This window comes from Saimiri boliviensis, chromosome 3, assembly GCF_048565385.1.
Source record: "Saimiri boliviensis isolate mSaiBol1 chromosome 3, mSaiBol1.pri, whole genome shotgun sequence".
Classification (NCBI taxonomy): Eukaryota; Metazoa; Chordata; class Mammalia; order Primates; family Cebidae; genus Saimiri; species Saimiri boliviensis.
The window spans coordinates 148,355,485-148,366,661 of NC_133451.1; positions in this window are offsets into that span (position 1 = coordinate 148,355,485).

Consider the following 11,177-nt stretch of genomic DNA (forward strand, 5'->3'; position numbering starts at 1 on the left):
AGGAGATATTATTGTCAAATATAAGAACCTATTGGATTCTTAGAAACAAAGAATTCATTTCTGATGACGCTCTGGAGTGTCCTCCCTTGGAAATTTTAGGAATAGAACAGAGGACTCTGTATCCTGAAGAATTTGAATGTTATTCTTCTTGAAAGAGAACACCGATCCAAATTATTTGACATCAATTCTATTTTAAGACTATATGTTTGTGATTTTTATTGTTACAACGACCTTCAATCCTAAGTAATTGGAAAATTTGCCAAATGAAAAGTTAATGTTTTGTAATTATATATCATAGTTATTACAAGAATAATGAGTAGATGTCTCAGCTAGGGCACAGTAATTATATTAAACATTGGCCAGGTAGGCCAGGCGGGGTGCCTCACATCTGTTATCCCAGCACTTTGGGAGGCCAAGGTGGGCGGATCAAGAGGTCAAGAGATTGAGACCGTCCTGGCAACATGGTGAAACCCCGTCTCTACTAAAAAATACAAAAATTAGCTGGGCGTGGTGGCGCGCATCTGTAGTCCCAGCTACTCGGGAAGTTGAGGCAGGAGAATTGCTTGAACCTGGGAGATGGAGATTGCAGTGAGCCGAGATTGTGCCATTGCACTCCAGCCTGGTGCCTGGTGACAAAGCAAGACTCCACCTTAAAAAATAAATAAATTAAAAAACATTGGCCAGGTAAAGAACCAGATGTTATAGAACTACAGAACGCTTGCCATTTGTGTTGGTATTTATGTAGATGAGATGTTTCTCCCAGTAGGGGGCTCTGTTGACCATCAAATGGAAAAGCTGTTCTGGCATTGGGGAATAGAGTTGCATAGATTCTACTTGGATTTGCGTTTGTAGGGGTAAACTCTGAGGAAACAAAACCTTTCACAAATCTTCTCCAGTAATACTCGCACAGTTGGAAAGGAAGGTTAGACAACACCGACTAATAAGGTTGGGGAAGAGGATGTTTCATGGAGGAAAGAAGGTATATTGGACCATACCAGAAAAATGCTCTTAGGCCTAGATATTGCTGAAACCATATATGCTCAAATGAAAAGAAGGTTAGAAGTGATAAAACTAGAAATGCCATATCCCACTTTCAGGACATGTGTTCCTGAAAGGTACTATTGGAGAAATGTTCTTCTTACACATTTTTAAATTGAGGTAAGTTATTGCTTTGTTGTCCATGCTGGTCTCGAACTCCTGGCCTCAGGCAATCCTCCTACCTTGGTCTGCCAAAGCACTGGGGTTACAGGTGTGGTCCACCCGACTTGGCCAAAGAAATATTCTTGAAGTATCACCTACATACTCATTGATTGACCACAAATGCCTTATTCCACATAGCATTTCACAAGACAGCTCACGCATTAAATTATTTATCTAAATTTAGGAGCAAGAGCAGCCTCTACACACACACACACACACACACACACACACTGACTCAATTAAAAGTTTTTAGTGATCTCCCATTTCTATAAATTCAAGTACAGAAGAGAATTCTTAATTGTTTATAAGTCCTGCTCCACCTGGCCTCTGACAGCATCTCCAGAATTATCTTAAACCACTTTCCCACTCACTCTGTGTGTTCTAGCCCCACTGGCTTTAATGTCTTCCAATTCTAACATGCAGAGCATCTTCCGATACAGGCCTTTGCACAGGTTTTTCCCACAGCCTAACTGTTCTCATCCTATTCATCTTCTTCCGGTTAATGCCAATTCATTATTTGGATCTCAGTGCAACAGATTTACCTTGGAGAAGACTTCTCACCCCTGAGTTAAGTATCCCAGTGAAATGCTTACATAGCACCTTGTACTTTGCCATTATAGCTCTAATGACAGATCTGCTCCATGTATTAAACAATGTTTAGGCCGGGAACAGTGGCTCATGCCTGTAATCCCAGCACTTTGGGAGGCCAAGGCAGGAGGACCATGAGGTCAGGAGCTTGAGACCAGTCTGACCAACATGGTGAAACCCCATCTCTACTAAAAATACAAAAATTAGCCAGGCTTGGTGGCGCATGCCTGTAGTCTCAGCCACACAGGAGGCTGAGGCAGGAGAATTGCTTGAACCTGGGAGGTGGAGATTGCAGTGAGCCAAAATCACACCACTGCACTCCAGCTTGGGCGACAGAGCAAGACTCTGTCTCAAAAACAAAAACAAACAAACAAACAAAAATCAAAACAAAAAAAAAAACAGTGTTTAGTATTGATAGTTCACTTATGTGGTTGTCAGATTAATACCAATTCTCCAACCTAGATTGCATATTACTTAAGATTAGGATCCATGTTTTTATTCCCCATGTATCCCAATACCTAGCATAGGGCCTGGTTTAGCATAGGTTTTCAATACTTATTTGTTGAATAAATGATTGAAGGAATGACCATACCACACACACATATACTCAGAAAAACACTTGGATTTTGGAATCTACTACTTCCAGCGGAGGGGGAAAAAAATTCCTGCTGACTTCAGAGGGAGTAAAGCCAGATAGACAAGCCAAAAAAGATGGTATTTTTGCCCAGAATGGGTAGGTTCTCTGACATTTACCATCCTACCAAAACCCATCCTGTTTTCTGAAATGCTGAGTCAGGTTATTTGTAGAAATTCTTTTGGAGGGGAAACCCCTCCCCGCTTTTTTTTGTTTGTTTCTATAAGCCAGGGAACACCAAACATTGCCAGTAAACCACCAGAAGCTAATGAGAGGCATGGAACAAATTCTCCCTCAGGACCCTCAAAAGAAACCAACCTTGCTGACACCTTAATCTCTGACTTCTAGCCTCTAGAACTATGAGACAATAAATTTCTGTCAATTAAGCTAAAAAATATTTTAATGTGATAAAATACAAATATAGATAGAATATATAAAATGTATCTTAAAAGAATCAAAGAAATGACAAGATAGGTAGGAAATACCAGACCTGCCATGAAGAGAGGTCAGGATCCCAGAAGCACAAACGAAGACAGAAGCTTCTCTTCCTCTGAGAGTAGTTATCCACCCTAAAAGTACTGGATTTTCATTTTAGTGACCTCCTGACAATGGAAGAAAAAAATCAATACTCAGAAACTACACAAAATAGAAAGTCGAACAGGAGATCCTCCCCTTAAATAATCTGTACTTTAAAGACCTCACACATAGACCAGCCGTAGCGCAGAACCACAACCTCAGTTAAACTCTCTTGAGTAGTCTGTATTTTCCAGGTAATTTCAAGCCTTAAATTTAGTTTAAAGTTGTCTATCATTTAATGGCTCTGTACTTGGGCAAGTTACTGAATAAATAAATAAATAAACAAAGTTGCCTTAAACTGGTAGAGCCTCTAGGTACCTTGTAGAATCAAATATACATTCTTTCTGGGGAAAAAAAAGCCAATTTCATATTAGGCATCAAAATATTTGTCTAAAACTAAGCCAAAGGTAGCCAGATACACAAAGCCAGAGATAGTCCTAAGAAATATCTGGTAGACTACAAACCACAGAAATAGAACTGCAAAGACTTCAATTCTTAGAATTATGTAAATTAACTGTATTAACTATATTTAAACTTCCTGTTTAAAAATTAATAACATTTGAAGGGAAAGAGAAACTATGAACTGATTTATATTTTTACAGTTTTAAAGTACAAAACAGTTTTTTAAAAGAATCAAATGGAACTTTTAGATAAAAAGAAATAGCGAAAATTTACAGCTCAGTAGATGATTTGGTTCAATAGCAGATTAGAGACAGGTGAAGAAGAAAAAATGCACTAAAAAATAGGGGGAAAACTATTCACAGTGAAGGATTGAGTGACAAAAAGATTGCTGATACAGAAAAAAAAAAAAAAAAAAAAAAGGTAGGGTACCAAAAGAATACCACAAGGTTTTGTTTTATTTTCTTTTTTTTTTTTTTTTTTTTTTTTTTTTGAGAGAGAGTCTAGCTCTGTCACCCAGTGGCACAATCTCAGTTCCCTCCAACCTCTGCCTCCCAGGTTCAAACAATTCTCCTGCCTCAGACTCCAGAGTAGCTGGAACTACAGGCACATGCCATCACGCCTAGCTAATTTTTGCATTTTCAGTAGAGACAGGGTTTTGCCATGTTGGCCAGGATGGTCTTGATCTCCTAACCTCGTGATCTGGCCGCCTTGGCCTTCAATAGTGCTGGGATTATAGGCGTGAGCCACCACGCCTGGCCACCCCAAGTATTTAAAGGGCATCTCTGAGGGTAAGAAGGAAAAGAATAAGGCAGAGAGGGTATTTAAAGACACAAAATATTTAGAACTAATGAAAAACACTATAGAAACAAAAAGCCCAGTGAATTCAAAGCAACAGAAATTCATAGCACCACATACACGTATCAGAAAAGAAAAAAACTGAAATCAATAATCTGAGCTTCCCCACAAAAATTAAAAATATAAATAATCTAAGCTTCCACTTCAGAAAACCTAGAAAAAGAAGAGCAAAATAAGTAGAAGGAAGAAAACTATAAAACTATAAAAATTAGAAAATCAATGAAATTGTGAGGATGAAGAGCTTCTCAAAAAATTTTTTTTAAAGATAAGACATCAATAAAATTGGAAACAGAAAAATAATTGAAAAAAAAAATCAATGAAACAACAAGCTGGTTCTTTGAGCTTAAGCCCAGGGTTCAAGACCAGCCTGAGCAACATGGTGAAACCCTACCTCTACAAAAAAATACAAAATTCAGCCAGGTGTGGTGGTGCACACCTATAATCCCAGCTACTCAGAAGTCTTAGTTGGGAGGATCTTTGAGCCCTCAGGTCAAGACTGCAGTGAGCAGTAGCCCCACCACTGCACTCCAACCTGGGCAACAGAGTGAAACTCTGTTTCAAAATAATAAATAAGTAAAGAAGAATCAACACCAATTCTACACAAGCTCTTCTAGAAAAGAGAATCCAACAGAGCAACTCTTAATTTATTTTCTGAAGCTAATATGACCCTGATATTAAAACCAGACAAAGACAGTGCAAAAAAAAAAAAAAAAAAAAAAAAAAAAAAAAAAAAAAAAAAAAAAAAAAAACAACCAAAAAAGCTTACAGATAAATATTCCTCATAAATATAGAGGCAAAGATCCTTAACAAAATATTAGCAAATAGTCTACTAAAATAGAAAAAGAATTATACACTACGACTGCCATGGTATTAATATGTTCTTCCAAAATTTATGGTGAACCCTAATCCCTATTTTGGTGGTACTAAGAGTTGAGACCTTTTGAGAGGTGATTAAGTCATGAAGGCAAAGCACTCATGAATGGAATTAGTGCCCTTATAAAAGAGATTAATGGGAGTAGCCTTGCTCTTCTGTCATGTGAAGATGAAATAAGGCACCATGTATGGAAGCAGAGAGCAAGCCTTCACCAGACACCAAATCTACTAGTGTCTTGATCTTGGACTTTCCAGTTCCTAGAACTATGAATAATAAATTTCTACTGTTTATAAATTACCTGATCTTGGGTTTTGTGTTATAGCAGCCTGAACAGATGAAGACAATGGCCAGGTAGAATTTATTCCAAAGATGCAAAGCTGGTATCATGTTTAAAAATTAACTAATGTCGAGTATAATTCTTTTTTAAAAAAAGGAAAAATAAAATAAATAAATAAATGGCTATGCAAACCTCAAAAAAATAACCAATGTCATCTACAATATTAAGTTAAAGAAGAAAATCTCATGATTGTATCAACGAATGCAGAAAAAGAATTTAGTAAAATATAATACCCACTCACGAGTAAAAGAAAAACCTCAAAGAAAATTAGGAATAGAGGAAACTTTCTCAACCTGATAACGTGTCTCAATATTAAGTATAATAATAGCTGTATAGGGAATGTACAGTTATTATTATACTTAATGTTGAAAGAAAGAATGCTTTCCTCACAAGACTGAGAACATGACAAGGATGTCTGCTTCCATCCCTCTTACTTCACCTAATGCTGGAAGTTCCAGCCAGTACAATTAATCAAGAAAAAGAAATGAGAAACATAGAGATCAGAAAGGAAGAAATAAACTGTCCCCATCTACAGATAACATGATTACTTAGAAAAGTCCATGGACTCTCCAAAATAAACAAATAATAATAATGGTAATAACCTCCTAGAACCAATAAGCGAGCCTAGCAAGATCACAAGATACAAGATTAGTATACAAAAATCTCTATATGCTACCAATGAGCCCGTGAACATAGAAATTAAAATACAATACCAGTGGCAATTACTTAAAAAAATAAATACTTAAGTGTAAATGTAACAAAGCACGTTCAGGACTTACTTATATGCTACAAAATACAAAATGCTGGTGAAAGAAACTGAAGAAGATCTAAATAAACAGAGATACTTTCCATGTTCATGGACTGAAGAACTCAACAAAGATGTCACTTCTCTCCAGATTGATATACAGGTTTATCACAATTTCTATCAAAACGCCAGCAGGAGTTTTTGTAGATATAAAGAAGAATAATCTAAAATTTATATGGAAATGAAAAGAAACTAGTGTCTCTAAAACAATTTTGAAAATGAAAAATTAAGTCAGGGATATCAATAAGATATATAAGTAGCTGATATAACTGCTATATGCAGTTGTAACCTTGACAACCACAATCAGCAAGAATCATTACCTTAGTTGAGGTAAATGGATGTGAAAGAGTGAATTGCCAAGAAAAATTTTCTTATATATTTACTTGTGGGTGGAATGGGAGCAAAAAACTCACATATACTTAAAACCACCAATATTTACTTAATTATAAAGAAAAATATACAACCATATCATATAAAACAGCAAACAAATATTAGTATAATATTTCTTTTTATTTATTTATTTATTTATTTTGGGGAATGGAGTTTCACTGTTGTTACCCAGGCTGGAGTGCAATGGTGTGATCTTGGCTCACCGCAACCTCCGCCTCCTGGGTTCAGGCAATTCTCCTGCCTCAGCCTCCTGAGTAGCTGGGATTACAGGCACACACCACCATGCCCAGCTAATTTTTCGTATTTTTAGTAGAGACAGAGTTTCGCCATGTTGACCAAGATGGTCTGGATCTGTTGACCTCGTGATCCACCCGCCTCGGCCTCCCAAAGTGCTGGGATTACAGGCTTGAGCCACCGCGCCCGGCCCAGTATAATATTTCTGCCAGGCACAGTGGCTCATGCCTATAATCCCAGCACTTTAGAAAGCCAAGGAGGAAGGATGACGTGGCCAGGAATTTGAGACCAGCCTGAGCATCTGAGCAACATAGTGAGACCCCATCTCTACAAAAAAATTAAAAATTAACATGACCCTGTCTCTAAAACAACAACCCCAGTAATTCAAGAAAAGAGTATCTCAGCTGGGCGCGGTGGCTCATGCCTGTAATCCCAGCACTTTGGGATACTGAGGCAGGTGGATCACAACGTCAGGAGATCAAGACCATCCTAGCTAACAGGACAAAACCCCGTCTCTACTAAAATACAAAAAATTAGCCAGATCTGGTGGCATGCACCTGTAGTCCCAGCTACTCAGGGGGCTGAGGCAACTTGAATCCAGGAGGTGGAGGTTGCAGTGAGCCGAGATTGTGCCACTGCACTCTAGCCTCTAGCCTGGGCCACAGAGCAAGACTCCATCTAAAAAAAAAAAAAAAAAAAAAAAAAAAAAAAAAAAATTAGAGTACCTCTCATGAGTACCCTTTCTCACAGCATACATAAAAATTTTGGTTTTGGCCAGGCATGGTGGCTCACGCCTGTAATCCCAGCACTTTGTGAGGCCAAGGCGGGTGGATCACTTGAGGTCAGGAGTTCGAAACCAGCCTGTCCAACATGGTGAAACCCCATCTTTAAAAAAAAAAAAAAAAATTTGTTTTCTTCTATTTCCTTTGATCCTCATAACAACCTGAGGCAGGTTGGGGAAGCATGCTTGTTGTTTAGTTTGTTTATTTACTTCTGTTTACCCTGTGTTGTTCCAGAAATGATTTAAGAGTACTTGAAGAGATTAATAAACTAGAGCATGATAACAAAATATAAGTAGAGTATACGAACAACAAACTACCTGAAAAAAAAATTAGAAAACAATCTCAAAGGATGAGCAGTGGCTCATGCCTGTAATCTCAGCACTTTGGGAGGCCAAGGAGGAAGAATTGTTTGAGCCCAGGAGTTCAAGACCAGCCTGGGCAACACAGTGGAGTTCCAGGCTGCAGTGAGCTGTGATTGTGCCACTGTACTCCACCCTGGGTGACAGAGCAAGATCTTGTCTCAAAAACAAACAAGCAAGCAAACAAAGCAATATGATTTACAATGGCATCAAAAAGAATAAAATATGTAGGAATAAATTTAACCAATGGGGTGAAAGATCTGTATAATGACAACTATAAAATGCTGGTAACAAAACTGAAGAAGATGTAAGTAAAATGGAAAGATATCCCATGTTCGTGGGTTGGAAGAATCAATATTGTTACTACTAATCATTGTGAAAACTAAAAACAGTCTACAGTCTAACAATAGCAGCTTTGTTACTATACACACGCTGGCTTGCTTTCTTCTCTTGCTTCCCCACCACCACCATCTTTCCTACTTCCAACTGCTCGCTCTTTCTTTCTTTTTTTTTTTTTTAATTTATGGGAAGACTAGATCCGAATTTTTTCTTTTTTTTTTTAATTTTTAGGAAGACCTCAACCGAATCTTTCTCTTTCTTTCTTTCTTTCCTTTTCTTTCTTTCTCTTTCCTTCTTTCTCTTCCTTCCTTCCCTTCTTTCTTTTCTTTCCTTCTTTCTATTTTACTTTAAGTTCTGGGATACATGAACAGAACAGGTTTGTTACATAGGTATACATGTGCCATGATGGTTTGCTACACCCATCAACCCATCATCTGGGTTTTAAGCCCTGCTGGCATGAGGTATTTCCTTTTTTTTTTTAAAGAGACAGGATGTCTCACTATATTGCCCCAGGCTGGGCTCAAACTCCTGAGCTCAAGCAATCCACCTGCCTTGGCCTCCCAAAATGTTGAGATTATAGGTATGAGCATCACAGCCAGCTGCTCTTTCTTTATTTCTTTAACTCTTGAGTATATGTGCATCAAACTTGATAACTAGTGGATATCTCGAGAAGAAAATGTGTTAGAAATTTCTATATGAGACAGATCCAAGATGGCTGATCACTAGCAGCTCGGGATTGTAGCTCCCAGTGAAAGTGCAAAGAACAAGAGGAAGCCATACCTTCACATGAATTCTTGTTGCTCAACGCACCAGGAGATTCCCAGCGGAGGAACCCCATGGGTCGCCAGCGCGACTCTCGTGACTGTCGAGGCGGTTTTGCCGGCGCCTCGGAGCATCGGTTCTTGGTGCAGAGTCAGAAAAGCACCATCAATCTTAATGCTGCTGATTTAGTCGGTGCAGTGGGTTGCTCAGATTTCGGCGCTGAGAATCAATAAGTCGACGTCCATTCAGAAAACCAATTACAAAGACGGTAAATACAAAGACCACAGATGGATAAATTTATAACGAAGGGAAGAAAACAGCCAAAAAAGGCTGAGAATACCCAAGATCAGAACGCCTCTCCCTCAGCAGGGGATCACAGTTCCTCATCAGCAAGGAAACAAGGCTTGATTGAGAACAAGTGTGTTCCAATTACAGAAGCAGGCTTCAAAATGTGGATAATGAGAAACTTCTGTGAATTAAAAGAACTTGTTTTAAACCAATCCAAAGAAACTAAGAACTTTGAAAAAAGATTTGACGAAATGTTAACAAGAATATACAATTTAGAGAGGAATATAAGTGAATTGATGGAGCTGAAAAACACAATACGAGAACTTCGTGAAGTATGCACAAGTTTTAACAGCCGAATTGATCAAGCAGAAGAAAGGATATCAGAGGTCGAAGACCAACTCAATGAAATAAAACAAGAAGACAAGATTAGAGAAAAAAGGATAAAAAGGAACGAGCAAAGTCTCCAAGAAATATGGACTATGTGAAAAGACCTAATCTTTTACAGATAAGTGTACCTGACAGTGAGGAAGAGAATGAATCCAAGCTGGAAAATACGCTTCAGGACATTATTCAGGAAAATTTTCCCAACCTAGTAAGGCAGGATAATATTCAACTCCAGGTAATACAGAGAACACCACAAAGATATTCCTCAAGAAGAGCAACTCCAAGGCACATAATCGTCAGATTCACCAGGGTTGAAATGAAGGAGAAAATACTAAGGGCAGCCAGAGAGAAAGGTCAGGTTACCCACAAAGGGAAGCCTATCAGACTTACAGCAGATCTCTCAGCAGAAACCCTACAAGCCAGAAGAGAGTGGGGACCAATATTCAACATCCTTAAAGAAAAGAACTTTCAACCCAGAATTTCACATCCAGCCAAATTAAGCTTCACAAGTGAAGGAAAAATAAAGTTTCTTGTGAATAAGCAAGCACTCAGAGATTTCATCACCACCAGGCCTGCTTTACAAGAGCTTCTGAAAGAACCACTACACATAGAAAGGAACAAACAGTATCAGCCTTTCTAAAAAAATACCAAAAAGAGCATCAATATAATGAAGAATTCACGTCAACTAATGGGCAAAATAGCCAGCTAATATTAAACGGCAGTATTAAACTCACATATATTATTATTGATTCTAAATTTAAATTGACTAAATCCCCCAATCCAAAGACAGACAGGCAATTTGAATAAAAAACTAAAACCCATCAGTATGCTGCATCCAGACCCATCTCACATTCAAGGATACACAAAGACTCAAAACAAGGGATGGAGAAGGATTTACCAACCAAACAGAGAGCTAAAATAAATAAATAAAAAGCAGAAGTTACAATTAAGCAACAAAGGTCAAAAGAAGCAAAGAAGGACATTATATAATGATAAAAGGATCAATGCAACAACAAGAAGAGCTAAAGATCCTAAATATATACGCACCCAATACAGGAATACGTAGATCAGTACCACATCATATCAACTTAGAAGTTTAAACGAAATGTTCATTGGCTCCTTGTTTGTTATTCTCTTCCCTCATTTTCTTTTATATCTCCATTATTAAGGACAATTATAGGCATACCCATATTTAGATTGCATTCTAGCCCGGGCAATAAAGCAATACCCCCATTCTCTCTCCCTCTTCCTCTTTCTCTTTCTTCCTCTTTATTCTTTTTCTTATAATAAAAATAAAAATAAAAATAAATTACAATTTTGTAAGTTTAGCCTTTCTAGTAATTGAAGAAATGCAAATTCAACCTTTCT